The sequence below is a fragment of the Triticum urartu genome, chromosome 4A (assembly GCF_056163025.1).
Source record: "Triticum urartu cultivar PI428250 chromosome 4A, HENAU_Tu73, whole genome shotgun sequence".
Taxonomy (NCBI): Eukaryota; Viridiplantae; Streptophyta; class Magnoliopsida; order Poales; family Poaceae; genus Triticum; species Triticum urartu.
The window spans coordinates 404,694,095-404,709,099 of NC_141876.1; positions in this window are offsets into that span (position 1 = coordinate 404,694,095).

A 15,005-nucleotide genomic window follows, 5' to 3' on the forward strand; every position below is an offset into this window, starting at 1 on the left:
ACACATCGACCACTATGCAGCATTCATCCAGAGTATTAAGTTCATAAGAACAGAGTAATGCTTTAAGGAAGATAACATGCTGTAGAGGGATAAACTCATGCAATATGATATAAACCCCATCTTTTTATCCTCGATGGCAACAATACAATGCGTGTCGTTTCCCTTTCTGTCACTGGGATCGAGCACCGCAAGATTGAACCCAAAGCTAAGCACTTCTCCCATTGCAAGAAAGATCAATCTAGTAGGCCAAACCATACTAATAATTCGAAGAGACTTGCAAAGATAAACCAATCATACATAAAAGAATTAAGAGGAGAATCAAATATTGTTCATAGATAAACTGGATCATAAACCTACAATTCATCGGATCTCGAAAAACACACCGCAAAACAAGATTACATCGAATAGATCTCCAAGAAGATCGAGGAGAACTTTGTATTGAGATCCAAAGAGAGAGAAGAAGCCATCTAGCTAATAACTATGGACCCGTAGGTCTGAAGTAAACTACTCACACATCATCGGAGGGGCCATGGAGTTGATGTAGAGGCCCTCCGTGATCAATGCTCCCTTTGGCGGAGCTCCGGAAAAGGCCTCAAGATGGGATCTCTCGGGTACAGAAGGTTGCGGCGATGGAATTAGGTTTTCATGGTGCTCCTGGATGTTTGGGGGTACGTGGATATATATAGGAGGAAGAAGTACGTCGGTGGAGGAACGGGGGGCCCATGAGGGTGGAGGGCGCGCCCCCCTGCCTCGTGCCCTCCTCGGTTGTTTCTTGACGCACACTCCAAGTCTCCTGGATCACGTTTGTTGAGAAAATCAAGTTCCCGAAGGTTTCATTCCGTTTGGACTCCGTTTGATATTCCTTTTTGGCGAAACCCTAAAATAGGCAATAAATAGCAATTTGGGCTGGTCCTCCGATTAGTAGGTTAGTCCCAAAAATGATATAAAAGTGTAGAATAAAGCCCATTGACATCCAAAATAGATAATATAATAGCATGGAGCAATAAAAAATTATAGATACGTTGGAGACGTATCAAGCATCCCCAAGCTTAATTCCTGCTCGTCCTCGAGTAGGTAAATGATAAAAGAAGAATTTTTGATGTGGAGTGCTTTCTAACATATTTCTCAATGTAATTTTTCTTTATTGTGGCATGAATGTTCAGACCTGAAAGATTCAAGATAAAAGTTTAATATTGACATAAAAATAATAATACTTCAAGCATACTAACTAAGCAATCATGTCTTCTCAAAATAACATGGCCAAAGAAAGTTATCCCTACAAAATCATATAGTCTGGCTATGCTCTATCTTCACCACACGAAATATTTAAATCATGCACAACCCCGATGACAAGCCAAGCAATTGTTTCATACTTTTGATGTTTTCGAACTTTTTCAATCTTCATGCAATATATGAGCGTGAGCCATGGATATAGCACTATGGTGGAATATAATGGTGGTTGTGGAGAAGACAAAAAAGGGAGAAGATAGTCTCACGTCAACTAGGCGTACAACAGGCTATGGATATGCCCATCAATAGATATCAATGTGAGTGAGTAGGGATTGCCATGCAACGGATGCACTAGAGCTATAAATATAAGAAAGCTCAACAAAAGAAACTAAGTGGGTGTGCATCCAACTTGCTTGCTCACGAAGACCTAGGGCATTTTGAGGAAGCCCACCATTGGAATATACAAGCCAAGTTCTATAATGAAAAAATCCCACTAGTATATGAAAGTGATATCATAGGAGACTCTCTATATGAAGAACATGGTGCTACTTTGAAGCACAAGTGTGGAAAAAGGATAGTAGCATTGTCCCTTCTCTCGTTTTCTCTCATTTTTTGGGCCTTATTTCCTTTTTTGGCCTCTTTTTTTCATCCGAAGTCTCATCCCGACTTGTGGGGGAATCATAGTCTCCATCATCCTTTCCTCACTTGGGACAATGCACTAATAATGATGATCATCACACTTTATTTACTTACAACTCAATACTTAGAACAAAATATGACTCTATGTGAATGCCTCCGGCGGTGTACCGGGATGTGCAATGATGCATGAGTTACATGTATGAAAAATTATGAACGGTGGCTTTGCCACAAATACGATGTCAACTACATGATCATGCAAGCAATATGACAATGATGAAGCGTGTCATACTAACGGAACGGTGGAAAGTTGCATGGCAATATATCTTGGAATGGCTATGGAAATGCCATAATAGGTAGGTATGGTGGCTGTTTTGAGGAAGGTATATGGTGGGTTTATGGTACTGGCGAAAGTTGCGCGATACTAGAGAGGCTAGCAATGGTGGAAAGGTGAGAGTGCGTATAATCCATAGACTCAATATTAGTCATAAAGAACTCACATACTTATTGCAAAAATCTATTAGTTATCGAAACAAAGTATTATGCGCATGCTCCTAGGGGGATAGATTGGTAGGAAAAGACCATTGCTCGTCCCCGACCGCCACTCATAAGGAAGACAATCAATAAATAAATCATGCTCCAACTTCATCACATAACGGTTCACCATACGTTCATGCTACGGGAATCACAAACTTCAACACAAGTATTTCTCAAATTCACAACTACTCAACTAGCATGACTCTAATATCACCATCTCCATATCTCAAAACAATTATCAAGAATCAAACTTCTCATAGTATTCAATTCACTTATATGAATTTTTTTATATTATAGCAAATTTCCATGTTGTTCTAAAGGACTCTCAAAATAATATAAGTGAAGCATGAGAGAACAATAGTTTCTGTAAAACAAGTCCACCACCGTGCTCTAAAAGATATAAGTAAAGCACAAGAGCAAAAATATATATCTCAAAAGATATAAGTGAAGCACATAGAGTATTCTAATAAATTTCAAATCATGTGAGTCTCTCTCAAAAGGTGTGTACAGCAAGGATGATTGTGGTAAGATAAAAAGCAAAGACTCAAATCATACAAGACGCTCCAAGCAAAACAGATATCATGTGGTGAATAAAAATATAGCTCCATGTAAAGTTACCGATAGACGAAGACGAAAGAGGGGATGCCTTCCGGGGCATCCCCAAGCTTAGGCTTTTTAGTGTCCTTGAATTTTACCTTGGGGTGCCATGGGCATCCCCAAGCTTAGTCTCTTGCCACTCTTTGTTCCATAATCCAACAGATCTTTACCCAAAAGTTGAAAACTTCACAACACAAAACTCAAGATAGAAAATCTCATGAGCTTTGTTAGCAAAAGAAAACAAAACACCACTTCGAGGTACTGTAATGAACTCATTCTTTATTTATATTGGTGTTAAACCTAATGTATTCCAACTTATCTATGGTTTATAAGCTCTCTTAGTAGCCATAGATTCATCAAAATAAGCAAACAACACAAGAGAAACAGAATCTGTCAAAAACAGAACAGTCTGTAGTAATCTGTAGCTAACGCAACTTCTGGAACCCCAAAAATTCTAAAATAAATTGCTGGACTTGAGGAATTTATCTATTAATCATCTTCAAAAATAATTAACTAAATAGAACCTTCCAAATAAAAATGGCAGCAATTCTAGTGAGTGCTAAAGTTTCTGTTTTTTTTACAGCAAGATCAATACTTGGCACAAACACTAATTAAACACAAAAAACACAACCAAAACAGAGGCTGGATAAATTATTTATTACGAAACAGGAGCAAAAAAGCAAGGAATAAAAATGAAATTTGGTTGCCTCCCAACAAGCGCTATCGTTTAACGCCCCTAGCTAGGCATAAAAGTGAAGCTAGATATTGCCATCTTTGGTAGGCAATCCATAAGTGGCTCTCATAATAGATTCATATGGTAATTTAATTTTCTTTCTAGGAAAGTGTTCCATGCCCTTCCTTAACGGAAATTGGAATTTAATATTCCCTTCCTTCATAACAATAATTGCACCAATCATTCTAAGGAAAGGTCTACCAACAATAATAGGACATGAAGGATTGCAATCTATATCAAGAACAATGAGATCTACGGGCACATAGTTCCTATTTGCAACAATAAGAACATCATTAACTCTTCCCATAGGTTTATTAATAGTGGAATCCACAAGGTGCAAGTTTAAAGAACAATCATCAAAATCACGGAAACCTAGCAAATCACACAAAGTTTTTGCAATCGTGGAAACACTAGCACCCAAATCACACAAAGCATAACACTCATGATCTTTAATTTTAATTTTTATTGTAGGTTCCCACTCATAATAAAGTTTTCTAGGGATAGAAACTTCCAACTCAAGTTTTTCTTCATAAGATTGCATCAAAGCATCAACGATATGTTTAGTAAAAGCTTTATTTTGACTATAAGCACGAGGAGAATTTAGCACGGATTGCAACAAGGAAATAAAATCTATCAAAGAGCAATTATAATAATTAAATTCCTTGAAATCCAAAATATTGGGTTCATTGATATTTAGTTTTAACCTCTTTAATCCCACTTTTGCTAATTTTTGCATCAAGATCTAAAAACTCAGAATTTTTTGAACGCCTTCTAGGTAAAGGTGGCTCATCTTCAGTCCCATCATTATCAAGATTCATATTGGAAAACAAATATTTAAAAGGACACACATCAATAACTTTTAGATCTTCATCTTTATTATCATGAAAACTAGAAGAACACGCATTCACAAAGCAATATTTCTTAGCACGCATCCTAGCGGTTCTTTCTTTGCACTCATCAATGGAAATTCTCATGGCTTTGAGAGACTCATTGATATCATGCTTAGGTGGAATAGATTTAAGTTTCAAATAATCAACATCAAGAGAAATTCTATCAACGTTCCTTGCTAACTCATCAATCTTAAGCAAATTTTCGTCAATCAAAGCATTGAAACTCTTTCGCGAAGTAATAAATTCTTTAATACTAGATTCAAAATCAGAGGGCATCATATTATAATTTCCATAAGAATTGTTGTAGGAATTACCATAATTATTAGAGGAATTACTAGAAAACGTCCTAGAATTAAAATTACCTCTATACGCGTTGTTACCAAAATTGTTCCTACCAACAAAATTCACATCCATAGATTCATTATTATTCTCAATCAAAGTAGACAAAGGCATATCATTAGGATCAGTAGGAGCACTCTTATTAGCAAAAAATTTCATAAGTTCATCCATCTTTCCACTCAAAACATTAATCTCTTCAATTGCATGCACTTTTTTATTAGTAGATCTTTCGGTGTGCCATTGAGAATAATTAACCATAATATCTAGGAGTTTAGTAGCTTCTCCTAAAGTGATTTCCATAAAAGTGCCTCCCGCGGCCGAATCTAAAAGATTTCTAGAAGAAAAATTCAATCCGGCATAAAAGTTTTGTAGAATCATCCAAAGATTCAAACCATGTGTAGGGCCATTATGTATCATTAATTTCATCCTCTCCCAAGATTGTGCAACATGTTCATGATCAAGTTGCTTAAACTCCGTAATGTCATTTCTAAGAGAGATGATCTTAGCGGGAGGAAAATACTTAGAGATAAACGCATCTTTGCACTTATTCCATGAATCAATACTATTTTTAGGCAAAGACGAAAAACAAGCTTTAGCACCATCTCTAAGCGAAAACGGAAATAGCTTAAGTTTAACAATATCATTATCCACATCTTTCTTCTTTTGTATATCACACAAATCAACAAATTTGTTTAGATGGGTAGCGACATCTTCACTGGGAAGGCCGGCGAATTGATCTTTCGTGACAAGATTCAACAAAGCAGCATTAATTTCACAAGATTCAGCATCGGTAAGAGGGGCAATCGGGGTGCTAAGAAAATCATTGTTGTTGGTATTGGCAAAGTCACACAATTTAGTTTTATCTTGAGCCATCATGACAAGCAAGAAATCCAACACACAAGAAAACAAGAAACAGGAAAAGAGGCAAATATGTAAAGAGAAGGGGAATGGAGAGAGAGGGCGAATAAAACGGCAAGGGTGAAGTGGGGGAGAGGAAAACAAGAGGCAAATGGGAAATAATGTAATGCGAGGGATAAGACTTTGTGATGGGTACTTGGTATGTCTTGACTTGGCAACGTCACCTGAAATGACTCGTTGTTGGGTGTCAAATCTTGACTTGACTTGGCGCGAATCTCCCCGGCAACGGTGCCAGAAATCCTTCTTGCTACCTCTTGAGCACTGCGTTGGTTTTCCCTTGAAGAGGAAAGGTTGATGCAGCAAAGTAGCGTAAGTATTTCCCTCAGTTTTTGAGAACCAAGGTATCAATCCAGTAGGAGATCACGCTCAAGTCCCACGCACCTACACAAACAAATAAGAACCTCGCAACCAACGCGATAAAGGTGTTGTCAAGCCCTTCACGGTCACTTACGAGAGTGAGATCTGATAGATATGATAAGATAATATTTTTGGTATTTTTATGATAAAGAGAAGTAAAGATGCAAAGTAAAATAAACAGCAAAGGAAATAACTAAGTGTTGGAAGATTAATATGATGAAAGATAGACCCGGGGGCCATAGGTTTCACTAGTGGCTTCTCTCAAGAGCATAAGTATTATGGTGGGTAAACGAATTACTGTCGAGCAATTGATAGAATTGAGCATAGTTATGAGAATATCTATGTATGATCATGTATATAGGCATCACGTCCGTGACAAGTAGACTGAAACGATTCTGCATCTACTACTATTACTCCACACATCGACCACTATGCAGCATTCATCCAGAGTATTAAGTTCATAAGAACAGAGTAATGCTTTAAGGAAGATAACATGCTTTAGAGGGATAAACTCATGCAATATGATATAAACCCCATCTTTTTATCCTCGATGGCAACAATACAATGCGTGTCGTTTCCCTTTCTGTCACTGGGATCGAGCACCGCAAGATTGGACCCAAAGCTAAGCACTTCTCCCATTGCAAGAAAGATCAATCTAGTAGGCCAAACCATACTGATAATTCGAAGAGACTTGCAAAGATAAACCAATCATACATAAAAGAATTAAGAGGAGAATCAAATATTGTTCATAGATAAACTGGATCATAAACCTACAATTCATCGGATCTCGACAAACACACCGCAAAACAAGATTACATCGAATAGATCTCCAAGAAGATCGAGGAGAACTTTGTATTGAGATCCAAAGAGAGAGAAGAAGCCATCTAGCTAATAACTATGGACCCGTAGGTCTGATGTAAACTACTCACACATCATCGGAGGGGCCATGGAGTTGATATAGAGGCCCTCCATGATCAATGCCCCCTCTGGCGGAGCTCCAGAAAGGCCCCAAGATGGGATCTCTCGGGTACAGAAGGTTGCGGTGGTGGAATTAGGTTTTCGTGGTGCTCCTGGATGTTTGGGGGGTACGTGGATATATATAGGAGGAAGAAGTATGTCGGTGGAGCAACTGGGAGCCCACGAGGGTGGAGGGCGCGCCCAGGGGGTAGGCGCGCCCCCCTGCCTCGTGCCCCCTCGATCGTTTCTTGACGCACACTCCAAGTCTCCTGGATCACGTTTGTTGAGAAAATCACGTTCCCGAAGGTTTCATTCGGTTTGGACTCCGTTTGGACTCCATTTGATATTCCTTTTTGGCGAAACCCTAAAATAGGCAAAAAACAACAATTTGGGCTGGGCCTCCGATTAGTAGGTCAGTCCAAAAAATGATATAAAAGTGTAGAATAAAGCCCATTGACATCCAAAATAGATAATATAATAGCATGGAGCAATAAAAAATTATAGATACGTTGGAGACGTTTCACTTGCCCATTAAAACTCCTTGGTTCAACTCCAGAATCTTGTCGGAGGCTCCCAAGTGACACCTAACCAATCTAGGAGACACCACTCTCCAAAAGGTAATAGATGGTGTGATGATGATGAACTCCTTGCTCTTGTGCTTCAAATGATAGTCTCCGCAGCACTCAACTCTCTCTCACACAGATTTGGCTATGGTGGAAAGATGATTTGAGTAGAAAGAAACTTGGGGTAGGCTAGAGATCAAGATTCTTGTGGTTGGATTGGAATGTACTGGTCTCAACACATGCGTAGGTGGTTCTCTCTCATAAAATGAGTAGTGGAAGTGTAGGCACGTTCTGATGGCTATCTCTTGAATAGAGAAGTGGGTGGAGGGGTATATATAGCCTCCACCAAAAATTGATCCGTTACACACATTGGACCCAACTCGGTGAGACCAATTCAATTCAAAATGTGAACGTTAGGAATCTCGGTGGGACCGATATGGTCAACTCAGCGAGACCGATATGCTAGGGTTAGGGCAAAACGTCATCTCGGTGTGACCGATTGCATGAACTCGGTGAAATCGATTTCAGCAATGAGCAAACAGAGAGTTGGTCAGGCAAAATCGGTGGGACCGATCGCTCATTTCGGTAAGACCGAAATGTTATGAAGGGAAACAGAGAGTTTACATTGCGAACTCGGTGGGACCGATCGCTCATTTCAGTTTGAGTTGCATTGCCATCTCGGTGAGATCGAGATCCCGATGGGTGAGCCGAATTGATTAAGGTTTCTGGCAGTGGCTATGTCAATAGAACTTGGTGGCGACGGATAGATCAAATCGGTGGGGCCAACGTTGACTTTAGGTTTTGGACATATTTGGAATTGAGAAAGTGGTTGAGGGCTTTGGAGCATATCACTAAGCACTTTGAGCAACTAGACCATTAAGCAACACCTCATCCCCTTTTAATAGTATTGACTTTTCCTATGGACTCAATGTGATCTTGGATCACTAAAATAGAAATGAGAAATCTTGAGCTTTTGCAAATCTTTGACCTTAGCATTTTGAGGGGTCCACATCTCTAGTACATTCCATGCCAATCATTGAACTTTCTGAAATATTTAACTTGAATAGATATTAGTTCAATGAGCTATATGTTGTTATGAATTACCAAAACCACCCGGGGATTAGTTGCACTTTCAATCTCCCCCTTTTGGTAATTGATGACAACATATAGATCAAAGCTTCGACAAATGATAACCCTAATTTTGAGAAGTATCTTATAAGCAAGAGCTCCCCCTAATTTTGTGCGTTATTTAAAATTTGCTTTTTAATGCAAATGCACAATCGATTAGGATCATGGGTTAGTCTTCCATGTCACATACATCTTGGTGGGGCGCTCAAAATGATAAGATATAACGAGCATGCACTCATCACCAAGGGAAACATGATTGATCATACACGAGTATTAAGATATCATCATTCAAGCACATATTAAAGTATAATATGATCAAACACATAATCATAAGAGTATCTCACACACAAGCACAAAAGTAGTAGCAAGGAAATGAGCAAACGAACAAAGTAGCAAGTAGCAAGAGGGGCAAACAAAAGGCAAAACACACACCCTCCCTCTCTCTCGAAGCCTAATGATCTATACACTTTCTCCCCCTTTGGCAACAAGTTACTAAAAATCTCAAAAATGCATAGTGCTATACGACACTTGATACGTCTCCAAAGTATCTATAATTTTTTATTGTTCCTAATGTCTACTATGCAACTTTATTCTTGTTTCTGTTTTTCAGCAAGATCAAATCAACTATCACCGTAAGCCATCCCAAAGGTCTTACTTGGCACTTTATTGAAATGAAAGCAATAAAACATGATTACTACAGTAGCATAATCATGTGAACGCACAAAAACTGTAGGTAAAAGTGTTGGGTTGTCTCCCAACAATGGCTTTTATTTAATGCCTTTTAAGCTAGGCAAGCACATTTAGGCCTAACACACTTCTATAATTTTTGATTGTTCCTGATGTCTACTATGCATCTTTATTCTTGTAGACACATGTTGGGCCTCCAAGCGCAGAGTTTTGTAGGACAGTAGCAATTTTCCCTCAACTGGATGACCTAAGGATTATCAATGCGTGGGAGGCGTGGGATGAAGATGGTCTCTCTCAAACAACCCTGCAATCAAATACAAGAAATCTCTTATGTCCCCAACAGACCCAATACAATGGCAAATTGTATAGGTGCACTACTTCGGTGAAGGGATGGTGATAAAAGTGTAATATGGATGGTACAAATATATTTTTATAATATGAATAAATAAAAACAGCAAGGTAGAAAATAGTGAACAGGCACAAAAATTGTATTGCAATGCTTGAAAATGAGGCCTTGGGTCCGTACTTTCACTAGTGCAACCTCTCAACAATGCTAATATAATTGGATCATATAACCATCCCTCAACGTGCAACGAAGAATCACTCCAAAGTTCCTATCTAGCGGTGAACATAAGACGGAATTGTTTGTAGGGTATGAAACCACCTCAAAGCTATTCTTTCCGATCAATCTATCCTAGAGTTCGTACTAAAATAAAACAAAGCTATTCTTTCCGATCGATCTAACCAAGAGTTCATACTAAAATAACACCAAAGCAAATTCAGATTCATAATATTCAACCCAACACAAAGAACTTCAAAGAGTGCCCCAAGATTTCTACCGGAGAAACAGAGACAAGAACGTGCATCAACCCCTATGCATAGATTACCCCAATGTCAGCTCGGGAATCCACGAGTTGAGTGCCAAAACATATATCAAGTGAATCAATACGATACCCCATTGTCACCACGAGTATTCAATTGCAAGACGTATATCAAGTGTTCTCAAATCCATAAAAGTATTCAATCCGATGACAACGAAATCTCAAAGGGATAAACTCAATTCATCACAAGATAGAGAGGGGAGAACACCATATGATCTGACTATATTAACAAAGCCCATGATACATCAAGATCGTGACATCTCAAGAACACGAGAGAGAGAGAGAGGGAGAGATATTAAACACGTAGCTACTGGTGCAAACCCTCAGCCCCGAGGGTGGACTACTCCCTCCTCATCATGGTGGCCGTCGGGATGATGAAGATGGCCACCGAAAATGATTCCCCCCTCCGATAGGGTGCCACAAAGGGTCTACAAAGCCTTGCGGCGGTGGAACTTCTGATCTAGGTTAACCCCGAGGGTTTTTGGAATATTTGTTAATTTATAAGGTAAAGAGGGGGTGCGGGAGGCCACCGAGGTGGGCACAACCCACCTGGGCGCGCCCGGGCCCCCAGGCGCACCCTGGTGGGTTGTGCCCCCCTCGAGGCACCCCCCCAGGTGCTGCTCTGGCCCATCCTAGGTGTTCTGCTCCATAAAAAAACTCTAGAAAGTTTCGCGATGTTTGGACTCCGTTTGATATTGATTTCCTGCGATGTAAAAAACAAGCAAAAACAACAACTAGCATTGGGCGCTGGGTCAATAGGTTAGTCCCAAAAAATGATATAAAGTTGCTATAAAATGACTATAAAACACCCAAGAATGATAGTACAATAACATGAATACTTCATAAATTATAGATACGTTGGAGACGAATCAGCATCCCCAAGCTTAATTCCTACTCGTCCTCGAGTAGGTAAATGATAAAATAAATAATTTATGAAGTGTGAATTCTAGCAAAGTGCACAAGTTTGATCAATGAAAATTTCAATCACTTTTCTGAGCATCATAACAACAATTCTTTCTGATAAAACTTCTCATGTTAAAGTAGCAACCAATTCACATGTTAAGGTTCAAACAATGAACTCTCTTGAAACTCAACAACCTATGTTCTTAGTCACCAAGCAATTTCAATCCAACTTATTCAACAGAGTTTAAGTAAGAGCTCCACATACTCAACCATCTTATAGTCTTCTATGATTGCTAACACTCACCGCATACACATGAGCAAAACGTTTCAACCGGTCACATAGAAAGATAGGGGCTTACTGTTTTGCCTCCCAACATTCACCTCAAGGGTGGTGTCAACAATAATAACTCATACTACCCATATCTAACTGAATATATGTTCCTAGATCTTTCCTTACCACATGATGCTTGCCAAAAGAGAAAAATAAAAAGGAATAGAGGGAAAAACTTTGACTCTTTGCATAAAAGTAAATACTGAAAAGTAAAAGATAGGCCCTTCGTAGAGGGAAGTAGAGGTTTCCATGCACTTATTTGTTTGTATGTTGAACCCCTTAGCGCAAAAGAACGCCACGTACCTTGTGATGGCAACCTTTATTATGTAGTGTGTCGCTTTTATTCTTCACCATCACAAGTTCGTACAACGCTCAATTTTCTCTTACACTAAGTGATCTCACACTTTTAGAAGCAATTTTATTGCCTTATTGCACCAATGACAACTTATTTGAAGGATCTTGCTCAATCCTTAGGTAGGTATGTTGGACTCTTGAAGATAAGATTTGGGTTTAAGGGTTTTTGGATGCACAAGTACTATACTTGGTGCGGAATTTTTGGCTAGCCAAGATGTGGGGCAAGCACCACATGTTGAAGGATCTAATGACAATATAACATCTATGTGAATATGAACAAACATAAACGATTACATTCTCTTCCTTGTCCAACGTAAATTTTGGCATATAATATTTTGATGGGGGCTCACAATCACAAAAGATTTCTATGATAGTGTATTTGCATGTGAAAGTTCTCTTCCTTATACTAATTATGCGTGAATTGCCGGTATGACCAATATTGTGATTTTCAAGCCTCAAAAGATTCACTTTATAAACCCAATGTGAAGCTACCACTAGGCATGATATGATTCCAACTTCATGACATTCAATTTATTCAACAATTTACTCATATGATATAAGTGAAGCACAAGAGTAAATGACAAGCTACTCCAAAAAGATATAAATGAAGATCATGAGCATAATATTTATTTCTCTCAAATTAATTTAAGTGAAGCACAAGAGAATTTCTTCAAAAAATACTAAAGCACACCGTGCTCAAAAAGATATAAGTGAATCACTAGAGCAATTCCATAAAAAAGAGCTTCGTTGATGGGATGTGAGTGCCGCTTACCAAGCCTCCCTGGTAACTATTTGAGGACTCTATTTTATTTAAGAACTTTGAGATATAATTATTTTACTAAAATAGCAAGCAGAATGAAAATAAAATGATATTCTAAGAATAACACAACTCATGTGAAGAAGCAAAAACTTAGGCTCAACCGATACTCACCGATAATTGTTGAAGAGGAAAGGTGGGGTGCTTGTCGGGGCATCCCCAAGCTTATATGCTTGAGACTTCATGAAATATTATCTTGGGGTGCCTTTGGAATCCCCAAGATTGAGCTTTTGTGTCTCCTTAATTCTTCTCATATCACGGTTTTCCTAAATCTCAAAAGCTTCATCCACACAAAACTCAACAAGAACTCATGAGATAAGTTAGTATAAACCAATGCAAAAACCTTATCATTATCTACTGTAGCAAATCACTAAAATTATTATTTAACATTGCACAATAAACCTTATCACTCTCTGCATATTTAATACTCTTATCCTCAAATAGAATCATTAAACAAGCAAACATATGCAAACATTGTAAACATAACAACAATCTGCCAAAACAGTACATTCTGGAAAGAATGCAAGAGTATCAATACTTTGTATGAAAATTTATCACACTGTATAAAATTCATCAGACCTTATTTTGCAAAAAGTTTCAGCATTTTATCGCATTCTGACTTTTCTAGGGAATTTTTGCAACATCGGTAAACTTTCTGTTTCAAAACAACAACATGTATACTTGCATAATAAGCATGGCAAAGGCTATCATTGCCACTTTCATTGAAATAAAAGATGCAAAACATTATTCTAAATAACATAAAGCAAATCCTAAAAAAATAAACTGACGCTCCAAGCAAAACACATATCATGTGACGAATGAAAACATAGCTCCAAGTGAGGTTACCGATAATATTGGAGACGAAAGAGGGGATGCCTTCCGGGGCATCCCCAAGCTTACTTGCTTGGATCTTCCTTGAATATTACCTTGGGGTGCCTTGGGAATCCCCAAGCTTAGGGTATTTTCACTCTTTATTCTCCTCATATCGATATCTCACCTAAAACTTGAAAACTTCAATCACACAAAACTTAACGGAACTTTGTGAGATAGGTTAGTATGATAAAGAGCAAACCATTTCACATTTGGTACTGTCAAATACAAGATTCATAATTTTTCTCACACAATTCCTATAGTATCATATCATTTCCACAATTTATATTGAGCAATATAAGCCATGGAAACTAGAAAACAAGCAAACTATGCATTGAAAGCAGAATCTGTCAAAAACAGAACAGTCTGTAGTAATCTGTACTCCAACCATGCTTCTGCTACTCCAAAAATCCTGAAAAAATAGGTAAGCCTGGGAAATTTGTCTATTAATCTTTTTCAAAAATAATTAGAATTTTATCACTCTTCTATTAAAAATGAGAATTGCTTTCCTGAGAGCAAAAGTTTTTGTTTTTCAGCAAGGTGAAATCAACTATCACCATAGCCATCCCAAAGAAATAAAACATGATTAATACAATAGCATAATCATGTGAACACAAAAAACAGTAGGTAAAAGTGTTGGGTTGTCTCCCAACAATCGATTTTCTTTAATGCCTTTTAAGCTAGGCAAGCACATTTAAGCCTAACCCACTTCTATAATTTTTTGTTGTTCCTGATGTCTACTACGCAATTTTATTCTTGTAGACACGTGTTGGGCCTCCAAGCGCAGAGTTTTGTAGGACAGTAGAAATTTTCCCTCAAGTGGATGACCTAAGGTTTATCAATCCATGGGAGGCGTGGGATCAAGATGGTCTCTCTCAAACAACCCTACAATCAAATACAAGAAATCTCTTGTGTCCTCAACACACCCAATACAATGGCAAATTGTATAGGTGCACTAGTTTGGCGAAGAGATGGTGATAAAAGTGTAATATGGATGTTAGAAATATATTTTTATAATCTGAATAAATAAAAACAGCAAGGTAGCACTACAAAAAAAGACACATCCGTGACATTTTAGGCCGAACGAAAAAAATTTCTGCCATACTTATGACACTTCTATGACGATAATTGTGACAAAACCCGGTATCATCATAGATGTGGTGGGGTCCTACTTCTATGACAAATAATCATGACAGAAAATGGGCTTTTTGTCCTGGGCGGGCCGGAGACGCATCTACATGACATTCTTTGGGCCGTCCATGACGGAAAAACCATGG